Source organism: Musca domestica, unplaced genomic scaffold (assembly GCF_030504385.1).
Source record: "Musca domestica strain aabys unplaced genomic scaffold, Musca_domestica.polishedcontigs.V.1.1 18, whole genome shotgun sequence".
In the NCBI taxonomy this organism is placed as follows: domain Eukaryota; kingdom Metazoa; phylum Arthropoda; class Insecta; order Diptera; family Muscidae; genus Musca; species Musca domestica.
In genome coordinates, this window is record NW_026712238.1 from 10,685,289 (window position 1) to 10,703,144 (window position 17,856).

The 17,856-nt window shown below is 38.2% G+C and overlaps 1 protein-coding gene across 1 annotated transcript in view; it reads right to left on the minus strand.

Moving 5' to 3' along the window:
* LOC101887976 (myc protein) overlaps positions 1-15,570 on the minus strand; it is a 65,816-nt gene extending 50,246 nt beyond the window's left edge. Inside the window, exon 1 of the mRNA XM_005188250.4 lies at positions 15,161-15,570. The gene's annotated coding sequence lies outside the window, so the exon portion shown is untranslated. The remainder of the gene's footprint in view (positions 1-15,160) is intronic.
* Positions 15,571-17,856: the final 2,286 nt, after the last annotated feature.

The following is a 17,856-nucleotide window of genomic DNA, read 5'->3' on the forward strand; positions in this document are numbered from 1 at the left end:
TAGTTTGAAAATAAAAAAACCGAGTTGGTAACAGGGAAAAAACTAAGGAAATGTCTTCTAAGAACGGAATGAATTTCAGAGTCTTTATATTAAAAATAGAATACATTTCCAGTTTTTTTTTAATAAACAAAATTCTTTTACGTACATAAGACCTTCTACGAAGCGAACTTTAAGAGGGGAATTAAAAGGTTTTATTTGAAAGAAATTTTTTAAATTTTCCATGGGTGTTCTGACGGTTAGAAGGTCTTGCAAAGACAGAAGACCTTTTAGTTTTATATATGAACAGAAGATATTTTAAATATATTCTATGCTTCGTATACAGTCTAAAGTTCTTCCCGGTTCTTAATACACCAGGAGGCCTTTCGTAGGCCTTCCATGGCCTTTTTGCAGATTTTCTATAGGCAGACACCTTTTGAAGATCTTCGATAAACAGAAGAACTTTTGAAAACATTTTACAGCAGGGCTATAACGTAAAAAACCGTAAATTCGGCTGGGGCGAACTTTTGATACCCTCCGCCATTGGATAAAGAAAACATGTTCCGCCACCGGAACGAGAACCCATTAAAAACTACAAATACAAATTTTTAGACAAATCCGTGGAAAAATGTGGTAAAAATGACCAAAATCTCGAATATCGGGAGTTAATATGAAGCCAATACGAAAACGTGGATCTACACATACTATGATTCGCCACCGGAGCTTAAACCCATTATGACTTATAAATACCAATTTCTAGACAAATCCGTGGAAAAATGTGGCTAAAACCATCCAAATACTGAATATCGGGAGGCACCGTTACATGAGGACTATACGAAGGCGTGGACCTGCACGTAAAATTTTCTGTCATAGGCTGAAATATCCATTACGAACTTCAAATACCAAGTTTGAAGCAATTCCGGTGAACAATGTGGCTAAAATCGTCAAAATACCGAATATCGGGAGGTACCGTTTTATGGGGGCTATACGAAGACGTGGACCTGCCCAGACAATTTTCTGTCTTAGGCTGTAGTATCTATTACCAACTTCAAATACCAAGTTTGAAGCAATTCCGGTGAATAATGTAGCTAAACTTATCAAAATACCAAATATCGGGAGGTACTGTTATATGGGGGCTATGCGAAGACATGGACCTGCACAGACAATTTTCTGTCATAGGCTGTAGTATTCATTTCGAACTTCAAATACCAAATCCGAAACAATTCCGGTGAATAATGTCGCTAAAACCATCCAAATACCGAATATCGGGAGTTACCGTGATATGGGGGCTATACGAAGACGTGGACCTTCCCAGACAATTTTCTGTCTTAGGCTGTAGTATCCATTACGAACTTTAAATACCAAGTTTGAAGCAATTCCGGCGAACAATGTGGCTAAAATCGTCAAAATACCGAACATGGGGAGGTGCCGTTATATGGGGGCTATGCCAAAACGTAGATCTGCACGGACAATTTTCTTTCATAGGCTGAAGTATCCATTACGAACTTCAAATACCAAGTTTAAAGCAATTCCGGTGAATAATGTCGCTAAAATCATCAAAATACCGAAAATAGGGAGGTACTGTTATATGGGGGATATACGAAGACGTGGACCTGCACATACAATTTTTAGTCTTAGGCTGTAATGTCTAGTACGAACTTCAAATGCCAAATTTGAAACAATTCCGGTGAATAATGTAGCTTAAATCACCAAAATACCGAAAATAGGGAGGTACCTTTATGTGGGGACTATACGAAAATGGGACCTGCGTAGACATCTTTCTATCATAGGCTGTAGTATCCATTATGAATTTCAAATACCAAATTTTAAACGATTCCGGTGAATAATGTCGCTAAAATCATTAAAATACCGAAAATAGGGAGTTACTGTTATGTAGGGGGCTATATGAAGATGTGGACCTACATGGCCCATTTTCAATACCAAAATTCCTGCAGGCATAATATACATTTGAGTAAAATTTTATCAATCGACTTTAATTCGTTCGGAAGCTAGAGTGATTTTCACAAACGGATAAACGGACGGACATCGCTAAATCGACATAGAATTTCGTGCCAAAGGTGACCAATTCGAACAAATATAAACTTATTCTACGATTTGATGCTATTTCCGACATTTTTTGCTTTAATTCAATGAAATAAAAAGAAAAATGTAAAAACTATGGCGTTTGACTTGGTTGCAGATTTTTTTTACCTCACCTATCTTAAAATTTATGGATTCTAAGGAATCTTAATTCAAAAATCTCAAAAGGCTAAAAAATGTGAAAGAGGGGGTAAATTGCTCCCTCTGTTGGGGTTACTTTTTGATGTAAACTTTCAAAACGCCGAGATATGTGTCTGCTATTTTTTTATCTTTACTTTCATAATCCTCTGAGTTTTTCCTGCAATTACCACTACTTCTGCTTGTGATGAAACCTTTCGCAACATATTCTAATCGTATGCCATGGCTAAATTAGCGCGCATTTTATTTATTTATTTTATTTATTTTTGTTTTTGTTGGCATAAATCACCTCGTAATGAATATTCATTGCCATCAGGATCATATGATCTGCAAATGATTCAATACATAATTTGACTGCTAACCGGCAACATATCTCATCTATAAAATATTTGCATGACCACTTCGCTTTTCTAAATAGTGTGAAAAGAATTTATTTTTACTAAATTATCAAATAAAAAAAAAAACATTTTTGGCGGGATTAGTTGTTGTTGTGTGCGGTATGCGACTAGTAAAAATATTCGAAATATTGCTAATACGCAAAAAATATGATTCACATTTTTTGGCAATATTTTTTTTTATTTGCATAGATTTTGTTGACAAGAGTTGTTGTTGTCTGGTCGCAGCACCTAATATCTTATGTTGCCAACTAATAAAGCATTGGTAGCTAGGGGTTTAAGGGCAAATGAACCCAAGTGAGAGAATCCTACCACAGATATTTAAAAAATACAGAGTTTGATAGGAATTAGGGAAAACAGGGGTTTGTCATTCCCCAACAAATACAATATCCCAAAAATATATTCGAAGTAGTATTCCATCACAGTAATTTCCCCCAAATTACATTTAAGTCACTTTGCATTTTAGCACAGTGACACTTTCATTCGAACCAAAAGTAATGCGTATTTGTGTGTCACCAAAAAAAAAAAAAATAATTGTTACCTCGGCCGAGAGACACTTGATTTGCTTGATTTAAATTTAAACGACGGACCCGACAGCAACATTTGGCTAACTAAAATAATCACAAGCAGTTGGGTTTATTTTGAAATTGAATCTATTTTAAAAACCGGCCAAAAAGAGAAGGGAAAATCGAAAGCAATAGACATTGAATGTAAATCCTTTGTGCCGAAGTAGACTTTTACGCCTTGGTGCAGACATATGTGAAGCAGCATCGGTACAATAGACCCGAAAAACGCAACGCCAGTGAAGGCAGATCGTGGGTAGCGGTCGGTGTAGCAGATGTAAGCGGAAAAAATAGCGCGTGTACATGTCTGAAAAATCAATGACTTTTAGCGGCGAAAAATGTTAGCTAATTTTCGTGTGAATGACATTTTTTAGATACAACATTTTGTTGTTGTTGTTGTTGTAGTTTTCTTTTGTCATTATTGTAAAAATAATCGGGACGGCAACAGTGACGGGGAAAATGAAAAAAAAAAAAAAAATAATTGAAAATAAAAGCAAATGACTTAATTGCGCAATACGCGTGTAAAAGGGTTGGACGCAATGGCATTTTTCTGGATGAAGAAGAGGAGAAGGTCCTCTTCTAGATGGAGAAAAGGAGCAGGTTCTCCTCTATATGAAGAAGAGGAAGATGTTCTCTTCTAGAGGTCCTCTTCAATAGTAAGAGGAGGAGGTCCTCTTCTATAGGAAGAGGAGGAGGTCCTCTTCTATAGGAAGAGGTGGAGGTCCTCTTCTATAGGAAGAGGTGGAGGTCCTCTTCTATAGGAAGAGGCGGAGGTCCTCTTCTATAGGAAGAGGCGGTGGTCCTCTTCTATAGGAAGAGGAGGAGGTCCCCTTCTATAGGAAGAGGAGGAGGTCCTCTTCCATAGGAAGAGGAGGAGGTCCTCTTCTATAGGAAGAGGTGGAGGTCCCCTTCTATAGGAAGAGGCGGAGGTCCTCTTCTATAGGAAGAGGAGGAGGTCCTCTTCTAAAGGAAGAGGAGGAGGTCCTCTTCTAAAGGAAGAGGAGGAGGTCCTCTTCTAAAGGAAGAGGAGGAGGTCCTCTTCCATAGGAAGAGGAGGATGTCTTCTTCCATAGGAAGAGGCGGAGGTCTTCTTCTATAGGAAGACGAGGAGGAGGTCCTCTTCTATAGGAAGACGAGGAGGAGGTCCTCTTCTATAGGAAGAGGAGGAGGTCCTCTTCTATAGGAAGAGGAGGAGGTCTTCTTCTCTATGAAGACGAGGAGGAGGTCCTCTTCTATAGGAAGAGGAGGAGGTCCTCTTCTATAGGAAGAGGAGGAGGTCTTCTTCTCTAGGAAGGGGAGGAGGTCCTCTTCTATAGGAAGAGGAGGAGGTCCTCCTCTATAGGAAGAGGAGCAGGTCCTCCTCTATAGGAAGAGGAGGAGGTCCTCCTCTATAGGAAGAGGAGCAGGTCCTCCTCTATAGGAAGAGGAGCAGGTCCTCCTCTATAGGAAGAGGAGCAGGTCCTCCTCTATAGGAAGAGGAGGAGGTCCTCTTCTATAGGAAGAGGAGGGGGAGGTCCTCTTCTATAGGAAGAGGAGGTCCTCTTCTATAGGAAGAGAAGGTCCTCTTTTATAGGAAAAGGAGGTCCTCTTCTATAGGAAGAGGAGGCCCTCTTCTATAAGAAGAGGAGGAGGAGGTCCTCTTCTATAGGAAGAGGAGGAGGAGGTCCTCTTCTATAGGAAGAGGAGGAGGAGGTCCTCTTCTATAGGAAGAGGAGGAGGAGGTCCTCTTCTATAGGAAGAAGAGGAGGTCCTCCTCTACATATGAAGAAGAGGACGTTATCTTCAATGTATGGAGAAGAGGAGTGGAAAGTCCTCGTCTCTCTTAAGACAAGGAGGCCCTTGTCTCAGTGAAGAGGAGCATCTGCTCTTCTCTATGAAGAGAAGAAGGCTCTCTTCTCTATGAAGAGTTCTCTTCTCTGTGAAGAGGAGAAGATCCTCTTCTCTATGAAGGGAAAAAGGTCATATTCTCTTTGAAGAGGAGGAGGCTCTCTTCTCTATGAGGAGTAGGAGGCCCTTCTCTCTATGAAGAGAAACAGGTCATTTTCTGTACGATGAGAAAGAGGTCCTCTTCTCTATGAAGAGGATGAAGTTTTCTTCTATAGGAAGAGGCCCACTGCTAAAGGAAGAGGAGCAGGTCCTCTTCTTAATGAAGAGGAGAAGGTTCTATTTCTATGAAGAGGAGGAAAAGGAGAGGTGATCTCTCTTATTTCCTGTTGATGAAGATAAGGTGTCCTCCTCTAATTAAAGAAAAGGTGACCTCTTCAATATAAAGAACATGCGTTGTAATTGTTGTTGTTGATATTGCAAACTTTCTAACAGAAATCGAAAGAAAAAACATGCGACGTAAAACAACAATTTATGCATTATTTATTGTGATAGTTGTTGGCACTTTAGTTGTTGTTGTTGTTGTTGTGTGTACTACTTAAACAAACTTTTTTTTACGCGCCACTTTTTATTGGACACAATGTATCTATCTATCATATACTTATTGGACTATCAGTCCTCGTGCAGTTTTCTGTGGGGACCTCTTTGTTGTGGTTGTAAATTTTGTTTACAAATAAATGAAACGAGGAGGGTATGTTGCATGGGGGAAAATTGATATGAAGCTGACAAGACAATTGAAATAATGTCGGAATAATGTGATACTACTCGAACGAAGTGGCCTTAGAAGCCAGAACTGCTACAGAGTAGCCCATTTCAGAAGTCCCTTCCATGGAGTAATTAACCTCAGAGGTTACATTATTATAGAGTACATGCTTCAGAGTCTTCTACTGTTCAGTACATGACCTCAGAGGTCCCTTCTATATGTTATATGTTCCGCTATAGAGTGATAGGCCTAAAATGTCCCAGCTATACAGTGGCTGTCTTTAGATGTCACAGATATGGAGTGACTTTCCTTAAAGGTCTATACTACAAATTGGCTAGTCTCAGAGACTGTCGGCCTGGTGTAGAGTACATGCTTCAGAGTCTTCTGCTGTTCAGTACATGGCCTCAGAGTTCCCTTCTATATGGTATATGTTCCGCTATAGAGTGAGTGTCCTCAGATGTCACAGCTATATAGTGGCTGTCTTTAGATGTCACTGATATGGGAGTGACTTTCCTAAAGAGGCCTATACTACAGATTGACTAGTCTCAGAGACTGCTGGGCTGGTGTACAGTAGATGGCTCCCATGACCAGTACTATGGAGTGGCTGACCTCAGAGCCCTAGCTATGGAGTGGCTATCCTCAGAGGCTCCTACTATAGATTGGAAGCCATCAGAAGACCTAGGAATACAGGGTGAGATGAAAAAACCGAAACCAATTTCAGACTGCTGTCATTTCTAAGCCACTCGTTCGACAGGTGTTAAAATTATTCCAGTGACATTGTTTACAAGCGTACAAAAGCATTTTGGTGAGAATTATCCAGAAAAAAAGTTATTCGTGATGGAATTCAAGTGTGATAGTGTGATTTTGGCTGGAAAACCACAAGTGGCTATTTTTAGAGCACTCCAGCATTTAAATGTGAATAAATATTTTGTGTCTCGTACCATCGCTCGTTACCGTGATACTGGTAGCGTAGCCCGACGTCAGGGAAGTGTACGGAAGAAAACAGCAACATCAGCAGAAATGGATCGAAAAGCGAAGAAGCGACTTGTTCGAAACCTGCGTCGCAGTGGCTGAAAAATGGTTCCTGAGCTGAACATATCGCAATGTTCCATTCCGCGAATATTAAAAATTTAAAGCCGCAACAGAAAGAAAACAGACCCACAGGGGCTAAAGAGTTACTTCGCTGGGCCGAAAGTGGTGAACTGTCGAATTTGCTTTTCTGCCCTCCGATGAGAAAACATTTGTTGTCCAGCAGTTTGTGAACAAACAAAATGATCGTGTTTACTTGGCAAAGAGGTCAGCTGAAAATGTGCACCTTCGGTTGGCCACCAAAACTCAAGCGTTGGACATGGTGATGGTGTGGGCTGCCATAACAGCCGATGGTCGCTCTCCGCTCGTATTAATTGACCGTGGCATCAGAATAACCGCCGAATATTATTGCGAAAATATTCTGGAGGGTGTATTAAAGCCTTGAGAACGGAAACATTTTGGCCGCAGACCCTGGACATTCCAACAGGACTCCGAACTATCGCACTCAACACGCACCACCCAAGAATGGTTACAAAATGAAGTTCCTCGCTTCATTTCCAGCGCACAAAGGCCACCAAAATCTCCGGATACCAATCGGTTGGCCTATTGTGTCTGGGGTATTTTGGAAAGCAAGGTTGGCACTAAAAGATACCAAAGTGTCGATCACCTCAAGCAAGCGCTTCGCCGGGAATGGACCAAAAAATACCGCAGAGCAACAGTCGGGTAGCGTGTGACGGTTTCATTGGCCGTTTGAAGGCTATAATTCGTGCTAAAGGTGACCAATTCGAACAAATCAAAACTTATTCTAAAATTTGATGCCATTTCCGATATTTTTTGCTTTAATTCAGAAAAAATTAAAAAAAAAAAATTAAAAATTATGGCGCTTGACTTTGTTGCAGTTTTTTATCTCACACTGTATATAGTGGTCATCCTCAGATGTCCCACCTATGGGGTTGGTTTCACAGCCTGTTGGCGTGCTGTAAAGTAGGATGGCTCGAGTGACTACTATTGCGGAGTGGCTGACCTCAGAAGTCCCAGGTATAGAGTGGCTGCCCTCAGAGGCTCCCACTAATGATTGGTTAGTCCTACTGGCATCAGAGGACGCAGCTATAGAATAATTTGGCCATCCTCAGATGTCTCACCTATGGGGCTGGTTTCAGAGACTACTGTAAAGTAGGATGGCCCGTGTGACTACTACTGCGGATTGGCTGACCTCAGAAGTCCCAGCTATAGAGAAGCTGCCCTCAGAGGCTCCCACTAATGATTGGTTAGTCCTACTGGCACCAGAGGATCCAGATATAGAATAGTTTGCTTTATAGGTTCCAGCTTTAGAGTGGCTGTCCTCATATGTTCCTTCCATAAATAAAATAGAGTAGTTAACTTCAAAAGTCCCAGCTATGGAGTGGCTGTCTTTAGAGGCCGCTACGTAGAAAGTGGTTGGCCTCAGGTACCCCTGCTATATAGTGAATGGCCCCAATGACAACTTCTATGCATTAATGACCACCACTCGTCCATTTACTACCTCGTGGCAATTTATTGGCACAAAGGTGTTTCATAACATTGTGTTTGTTTTTAAATTAAGTTATTAAACAATGACACAGAAACTGCAACTTTTTAAACACCAATGCCTTAGCTAGCCATCAACGGCGGGGAATACCCCTTCCCTCTTCAAACTAACTGTTGACTTTTTTTTTGAATTTGAAGAGGGTAATTTAATGTTATTTATTGGAGATTACAGTGCAAGGTAGTCAGTCGCTGCGGGAGATGGGTAAATTGGCAACCATTCAAAACTCTCCAAATTCGGAATTTATATTTTGAAAATAAAAAAATCTAATATCGAATTCAAATCGGTCATGGATTGAGACACACCTCCTCTGTCTATAAAATAAAATCATCAGGGGATTAAGATTTCGATTTTATCATTAATCTGCAATTATTTCTACTTACTCTATTGCTTTTACTTTTTGCGGATTTTTTAATATATATTATTTATTTAAACACGTTTTTTTTTATTATTATACAATATTTTTATTTATTTATTTGTTTTCTTGAGACTGGTTGTAAAAAAAGTGATAATCATTTTTTTCGATTGCATTTTGTCACATTAGCACTGAAGATATTCGAAAGTAAAGTCCCTAAATTGTTTGCTACTCGTGATATATATACAATTAATTTTTATTGTTATTGTTGTGGGTAATTCCAACGTAAATTAGATATCTGCATTCGAAAGCCTGCACATTGTAAACTTTTGAACTCAAATTTGGAGGAATTTTTTGCGAGAGGTACATAGTAGACAGAGTAGCTGTACAAGAAGTTCTAGAGACAAGTACTAGGTGGACTTCAAGTAGGTGGTACCAGACGCCTTTACTATAGAGTCGGCCAAAAGTATAAATCAGCTGGCCGAAGAGAAAACTATAGCGAAGAAGTTGTTCTCTGAGGCCATTTCGATGGCACCAAGTACTCTACTTTTTAGTACCTGACCTTAAAGACCACTACAGGCGTCTCTATTATATATTAGTTGAACTCAGAGGCCGTTGTTTTAGAGGTGCTAGTCTCAAATGCCTTTTTTTATAGGGTAGCTATCCACAAAGGGCTTTTCTTTAGAGAAACTTGCATCAGGGGCATCGTCTATGAGTAACTGAACTTTAAAGGCGCTGCTTGAAAGAAGCAGGCCACCGAGACTTCTCTCATGGGATAGGTGGCCTCAGAGGATTCATCTATAGAGTAGCTGGCCTCAGAGATGTCCTCTATAGATGGCCCCAGAATTTTTATAGGGTATTTGGCCTCAGAGGGCTTCTCTATTGACTTTCAGGTCACAGAGACCTCTTCTGTGGGGTAGGTGGTCTTCTATAGAGTACTTGGCCTAAGAAGGTTTTTTTAAAAAGTAGCTAGCCTGATATCCCACTTCTATAGAGTAGCTCTCAGAAGCTTCTTATATACAGTAGCTGGCCTCAAAGGACTCTTCGATGTTGTGGCTAGCCTCGGAGGTTCTTCATTGGGCTAAGTAGCCTAGAATGGCCACAGTTACTGAGTAGCTGTCTTTGGAACTGTGCTGAAGACTAACTGGCCTCAGAGTAGCCGGCCTCAGAGACTTATTCCATAGAGTAGCTGGCCTCTTCTATGAGGTATGTGGTCTTGGAGATCTCTTCTATAGGGTAGTTGGCCTTCTATCAAGTAGGTGGCCTTTGAGTCCTCTTCTATGGAGTAGTTGAGCTTAGACACCTAATCTACAGTGTAACTGGCCTTAAGTGCCTCTTCCATGGCGTAGCTGGGCTCAGAGGCCTCGTCCATAGATTAGCTAGCCTCAAAGGCTTATTTAAGGAAGTAGCTGGCATTAGGAGCCTTTTCTATACAGCAGCCGGCCTCAGAGGCGTCTTCCACGGGGTTACTGGCCTAAGAGCCCTGTTCTATATGGTAGTTAGCCTCAGAAGGCTCTTCTACAGAATAACTGGCCTCAGAGACCTCTCCTATAGAGTATTTGGCCTCAGAGGCCTCTAATATAGGCTGTCTGGTCTCAGAACTTTCTTGTCTAAATAACAGGCTTCTTCTATGGCATAGCTGGCCTTAGAGGTCTTTCCTATGGGCTAGCCGGGCCCAGAGGTTTTTTCTATCGAGTAGCTGCCCTCAGACGTATATTATATCTAGTAATTGGGCTCTTTTATAGGGAGTCGGCTTCAGAGGGCCCTTTTTACATTCTAATTGGATTCAGACTCCCCTACTATAACTGGCTTCAGACGCCCTTATTATTGAGTAATTGGCCTCGGAGGCTCCTTATATATAGTCACCGAGGAGAAATCTTCCGTCTATTGTGGATAATGTCAGGGATTTTTATGTATAGGTCCTCCATAAAGGTTTTCTGTATATGTGAACCGGACATTAATTTACCCATTTTGTGGGATGTTATTATTTGTATTATTCATAATTTTGACCTTTTGTGAAGTAGGTTCAGGTATCAATGAACCAATATTGTGTAGTTTAGATCCTAACCAATTTATTATCTAACTTGGCGGTGGCCAACTTTGATCTATAATCCTTGGCTCAACATGAGTTTTCTATTTTCTTTTGTTTTTGCAAAATTTCTAAACTTTTGTTGCGAGAGGTACCGTACGGGCTCGATTTTTACACTATTTCTAGTATGGACCAAAATCTGCTTAGTCTTAAAGAAATCGAACTTTGGTTCCACATATTTGGAGAGTTATTATAATTCAAAATTTAGATTTTTTGTGGGTGAGTTTTTATCAAAATATAACGACATGCCAAGATTGTGCTAAATTTAGGCCTCCCTATGCTCAATATGAGATTTGTATGCATTTGTAGAACTTTTTACTCTACTTGGGAAGGTACCAGAAGTGGTGACCGATATTGCCCATCTACGAATTAGAGTTTTGTTTGGTAAAACATATTACTAAATTTAGACCATATCGGATACCCCCTTTTGAGGGGCGGACAGACGAATGGGCTAGATCGACTCCAATTGACCTGTAACCAATTTCGTTCTCAAAGGGACCTAGGGTCTAAAACCGTTATTTGTATGGGGCACATTTTGACCAATTGAAATTAAATATATACTTTATACCTTAGACTTATGGCTAAGGGCTTATAAAATTGATTAATTGTGGCAGAAGTACCTGAAGGAGGTAGGTGCAAATTCCCATCCTATTCTAACTGACATGTGGGTGCCTACGGGCAGCGTGTGTGTTCTACTACGTACACGACGTACTACTATCTTCAAGTCTAATTGTATCTAACTAACGATGCGCCATTGATATTTCGTTCGAGTGAAAGATAATTTAATGATACTGCATTGCACAAACATTTGAACAATGTGTGGATTGGCGCGTATTTGTGTGAGTGTGTGTTCTCAACGTAAATTGTTAATGTGAACCTGAGAAATGTCGGTATGTATGTACATTCTGCCAGAGAATATATCTGTCTAGCAAATGTATTTCTAAGATAAACAGCGAGGTATCTTTGTTTATATTTACTTTGGGAGGAAGAAGAAGAAGCATCAGCAAATTGCGTTCTTGTTGTTGCCGATATCTCAAAACACTGTATGTAGGTAAATGAAATTGTCTGTCAGACATAAAACAAAAAAAAAAAAAAAAAATAAAACTGAAGGAAAAAGAGATAGTGAGTGAAAGGGAGGGATGGAAAGAAAGGAAAATGAGAGATATAACACCATTTTTCTACGTAGTGTAGGTCATAAGTTTTTGGCAAGTAATGGGAAAGGGATTTCTTTTTTTTCGGTCTCATTGAACTGAATCAAAATCAAATGTAATTCTAATAAACAAGTTTCAAAATCCCTCTCAATACAATTTTTTTGAGAATATTATAAAGGAAAAAAATGTTCTACATCAAGCTGATATATATAATGAAAATATGTGCTTAGAATCTATTTTCCAATCGATTTTTATTGAAAATATTAATACCATCACCAAATTAATTAGGAACATGGACTATGCCGAAATATATACAGGTATATTGCATATCCCCTGTAGAAAGGGTTTCTAGCCCCGAAGAGACAAAATACAAGGGTATCCAAATCGATTGGAAAATAAAGCCAAGGCCCTCGAAATGACTTCAATAGGGGACCACATTTATATAAAATGCTATATGAAAGCACAAAATATAAAAAAGTTAAAAACCAGCTACGTTCGGCCGAGCCGGACTTTTTGTACCCTCCACCATTTGGAAGAAGCTTGAAAATTTTCAAATAAATTCCGCTCGAATGAAAATCGCTATACGGGGGCTATACGAAGACGTGGTCCTGCATAAGTAATTTAAAATAATGCCGGTGTATAATGTCGCAAGAATCATGAAAATACCGAATATCTAGAGGTGCCGTTATATGGGCGCTATAATAAAACTTGGACCTATTTAGACAATTCTCTTCTAAGGGGTAAAGTACTCAGAAGGAGTCTCTTGTGTCGATATCATGGACCGATATAGCCCATCTTCGAACTTGACCTGCCTGCAGACGAAAGACAGTGCAAAGTTTTAGCTTCCTATCTTGTTTCGTTTTGACTCTGGCGTGACTACAACAGACGGAAGGACGTACTGGGCTTAGAATTTTACGCTGATCAAGAATTGTTGTATCTGAAATGATTATTTCGATGAGTTACAAACGGAATGACGAACTTAATATACCCGCCATACTATGTATGGTGGAGGATATAAAAATTGGCGAATTTATATGAAGAATGTAACAAAATATCAATAAATACTTGAAATCAGAGTTTACGTGGACGAATTTGAATCCTTTTTAAACCAACGATTCTTTAATGAATCCATAAAACTCACTTAGATTACAAAGAAACAAAATATAACGCACATATTGGGATCTCCAGAATAATATGTTCTTGATTTTGATCTACAAACCAAATTCCTCAATAAAATTTAAATGAAATTTTCAAAAAAAAAAAAAAATGGTTGAAACCGGGTTTGACCTATATATAGATTTACAGGATGAGATGAAAAAAAAACTGCAACCAACTTCAAACTGCTGTAATTTCTAAGCCACTCGTCCGAAAGCTGTTAAAATTACTCCAGTGACAACTCATTATATTGTTTACAAGCGCACAAAAGCATTTTAGTGGGAATTCTCCAGAAAAAAAGTTATTCGTGATGAAACTGATGCGTGATAGTATGAATTCTTTATATTTGGCTGGAAAACCACAAGTGGCTATCGTTAGAGCACTCCAGCATTTAAATGTGAATAAATCTTTTGTGTCTCGTACCATCGCTCGTTATCTTGATACTGGTAGAGTAGCCTGACGTCAAGGAAGTGGACAGAAGAAAACAGCAACATCAGCAGAAATGGTTCGAAAAGTAAAGAAGCGACTTGATCGAAACCCGCGTCGCAATGGCCGAAATTCCATCCGGAATATTGAAATATTGTCGCGAATATATTTTGGCCGTAGACCTTGGACATTTCAGCAGGACTAAGCACGCGCCACCCAAGAATGGCTACAAAATGAGGTTCCTCGTTTCATTTCCAGCGCATAATGGTTACCAAAATCTCCGGATACCAATCCGTTGGACTATTGTGTCTGGAGTATTTCGGAAAGCAAGGTTGGTACTAAAAAATACCAAAGTGTCGATCACCTCAAGCAAGCTCTTCGCCGAGAATGACCCAAAATATCGCAGAGCAACATTCGGGCAGCGTGTGACGGTTTCATTGGCCATTTGAAGGCCATAATTCGTGCCAAAGGTGACCAATTCTAAAATTTGTTGCTATTTCCGACATTTTTGCTTTCATTCAATAAAATTTAAAAAAAAAAATGTTAAAATTATGACGTTTAACTTTGTTGCAGTTTTTTTATCTCACCCTGTATAGGTTGAAATCACGATACAGCACACATTATTTGACGTAGAGCGTCAAATTTTAGCAGAAACATTTTGTATTGTGTCTAAGATGATTGGTATTGAAAATTTTTGCCAAATTATGTTATGTCTAAAAATTGGGTTATAATGCTTTCTTTATCCTAAGCCGGAGGATATGAAAAGTTCGGGCCGGGCAACATAATTTTTTTCTTGTTTTTTGTTTTATATTTTTTAAATATTCTGAAAGTCATAACATGTAACGTTATTTGGTTTGAAAGGTCAACAACTACATGAATTTACCTCTATCAAGTGTAGTGGGAATCGATTAAGATATAGCTTTTATAGGTTAGTATTAACCGACTCCAAATTTAAATCGCTCTTACTATCTAATTCATAGCATTTAAATTAATTTCCGAGATCCAAAATTTTCTTGGTTTGAGAGTATATATCTGTCGACAAATCTGTGCCATTTTCTCTTAGTTGCTTTAATTGTGTGTAGCAAAGGAATTCTAACATACCTCGTATTATTTGTTTCAAATTTTTCAAAATTAAAATCGCAAATTGTGTATCTTAACTGGCAGAAATATTTAGGACACTAGCAAATGTTTGGTTTTTTGCTTTCAATTTTATTTTACTTTTTTTTTTTAATTTTTAGATAAATCTGCAACAATGTCGGTGGGTTGTCGGTATGTTTTGTATTTTTGGTGTGTGTGCGTTTAATAAACATTTTGTGTGATGTTAATTAAATTTCGTGTGCTGTAGGTTAAGGTTATCTTGTTCTTTTGCTTATTCTTTTAGCTATAGAAATTTTGGGAAGAAAGGAAAATAAATTGGGTAAAAAAGAAGTTTTAAAGGCAAATTGATTTTCGGTTGTTGTTGGCACCTTGTAAATGGGATTTAATACAACTTTTGAACCAAATATCCTTCTCTATATTGGCCAGGCTTTAAATATTTTAAAATACACTCTCATCCTATTATTTCCTATTAAATACTTATCTACTACATTAAATAAAAAATATATAAAAAATTTAAAAACCAATAAAACTTACCCTTTTTCTACGAAGTAATCCTTTTAACGATGAACAGCCGTTTTCTTTTTTTAATTAAATTGCTTTTAAATTGTTGGAATGCTTGCATTTCATTTTCACGTTTTTATTATTTTCCTACACTACACTTAAACTATTTTCATTTTTTTTTTACACATATATTTATAATTTTATTAACTAATTAGATGCATTACTTTAAATTATGGAATATTTATTTTTAAACATTTTATTTTTATTTTTTCTCATTTTAATTGAACACAAGCAAATAATTCATTGAGATTTTTTTTTTTTTTTAAACTAAACACTTTGGTTTTACACAGAGAAAGACACAAATTTAATTCGGAGAGAGAGAGAATATTAGATTTTCTACTTTTGAACTTTGGCATCACAATTTGGATTTGACTTTAAATGATATTTAAATATATATTTTTTTGGGGTGGGATTGTCTGAAAAGAGAACAAACAAAAATAAATAAATAAAAAAATAAGTAAATATTATTTCTGTGGTATATTAAGTGTATAAAGTAATACAAGACAAGTAAATAAGCTGCAAGTTCGGCAGGGCCGGACTTTAAATACCCTCCACCATTTGGAATGAATTTGGCAATTTTCAAAAAAAAAAAAATAAAATCCGTAAAAAATTTTGTTATAATCTTAAAAATACCAACTGTAGCCATTATATTAGGGTCTATACGACGGCGTGGACCTGCAGAGGCAAGTTTTGTCATAAGCCATTACAATATTCAAATGCGAAACTTGAAACAAAAATCGGTGAATAATGTCGGCAAAATCATCAAAATACCGAATATAAGGAGGTACCGTTGTATATATTAGGCTTCAAATACCAAATTTGGAACATTTCCGGTGAATAATATTAGGAGGGCTATACGAAGACGTGGACATGCACAGACAATTATCTTTCTTAGACTGTAATATCCATTACGAACTTCAAATACCAAATTTGAAACAATTCCGGTGAATAATGTCGCTAAAATCATCAAAATACCGAATATCGAGAGGTACCGTTATAAGGGGGCTATACGAAGATGTGAACCTGCACGGACAATTTTCTGTCTTAGGCTGTAGTATCCCATTTCGAACTTCAAATACCAAATTAGAAACAATTCCGGTGAATAATGTCGCTAAAATCATCAAAATACCGAAAATCAGGAGGTATCGTTATATGAGGGCTATGCGGAGGCGTGCACCTGCACAAACAATTTTCTGTATTAGGCTGTAGTATCCATTACGATCTTCAAATACCAAATTTAAAACAATACCGAGAATAATGTCGTTAAAATCATCAAAATACTGCAATAGGGAGGTACCATTGTAGGGGGGATATACGAAAACGTTGACCTACATGGCCCATTTTAGTTACCAAAAGTCCAGCAGGTATTTTATACATTTAATAAATGTTATCAACCTACTTCATTTTGTTCGGAAGCTACGGTGATTTGCATAGACGGGCAGACGGATAGACCGATAGACGGACGGACATCGCTAAGTCGATATAGAATATTGTGCTGATCAAAAATATATATACTTTGTGGATTATAAAATGTATATTTCGAGGTGTTACAAACGGAATGACAAACTTAATATACCCTCCATACTAGTTATAATTATCCCAAATGTTGACCACTTGTGGGGGAGGTACTTGATGGAGTGAGCCGATACTGTTCATTTCTGCTTTGCACCTCACCTAGCACTGACAAAAATATTGAGATTCGCAAAGTCTGCACAAAATCTAGTTGTTCTATTCCTTTTATGAGGTAAATTAGTTCCTTTGAAAATTTTGACCTTTTGTGGATGAGGTACCAGAAGGAGTGGACCGATGTTGTCCATCTCCGAAATCGATCTAAGTTTGACAAGATTTTTATGATGCACCAAGTTTGAACCAAATCGGATGCTCCCTTCGAAAGTTATTGAACGCACCAGCCAGCCAGAAAGACAGACGTACGGAAATCCCTACATCGACACCAAAAGTCCTTAAACGAATTTGGTCTATAGAGACCTAGGGTCTAAAACCATTATTTCGATGAGACACGTTTTAATCGTAGCAAACGATATATACCCTCTGTAGCGATATGGGTGTTGGTATAATAAATATTTTGTATTGGTCAAAGGAAATGAGGTAGAATTTTTAAATTTGGAATAAGGGCCAATGACGGTGAGCAGGATAGATGTACCACCGGGTTTCAGGAAATTCGAACTATGAGGTTACGAAAATGGTACCATTTAGTATTATGTGAACGGAGAGCTAAAGGCCTAAAATTCGTTTTAAGAATCGAAGTTGGAAAGTATGTTCGATATTTGAAGGTGGTTTAGGATGATATGTGTTCCAAATATGTGAACTGTCCTAAATGGTACTAAATTTCGAACAGTAATGTTAGACTATCGAATTAAAGTTAGTATTGGGCTACATGTTAGTGGTAGGTTTGTGATAAAGAGTTGGGTTTGGAAATTTGTACTACAAGTGCGCGAAAAGTACTAAATAGTTTTATATTTGGTACAATTTGGTATTGGGTAAACAGATAAATTATGAAATTTAGTTTTAGGGTCCCTGTACATGTGAAGCCTACACACATGGAGGTGGTTTCGGAAATGTGTAATATAATTGTACGAAGGGAAGGGCTGGAATCCTCAAATTTTGGTATTGACGTCTCTCTTGTTGGAATGGTTGGAAATGTGCATTAA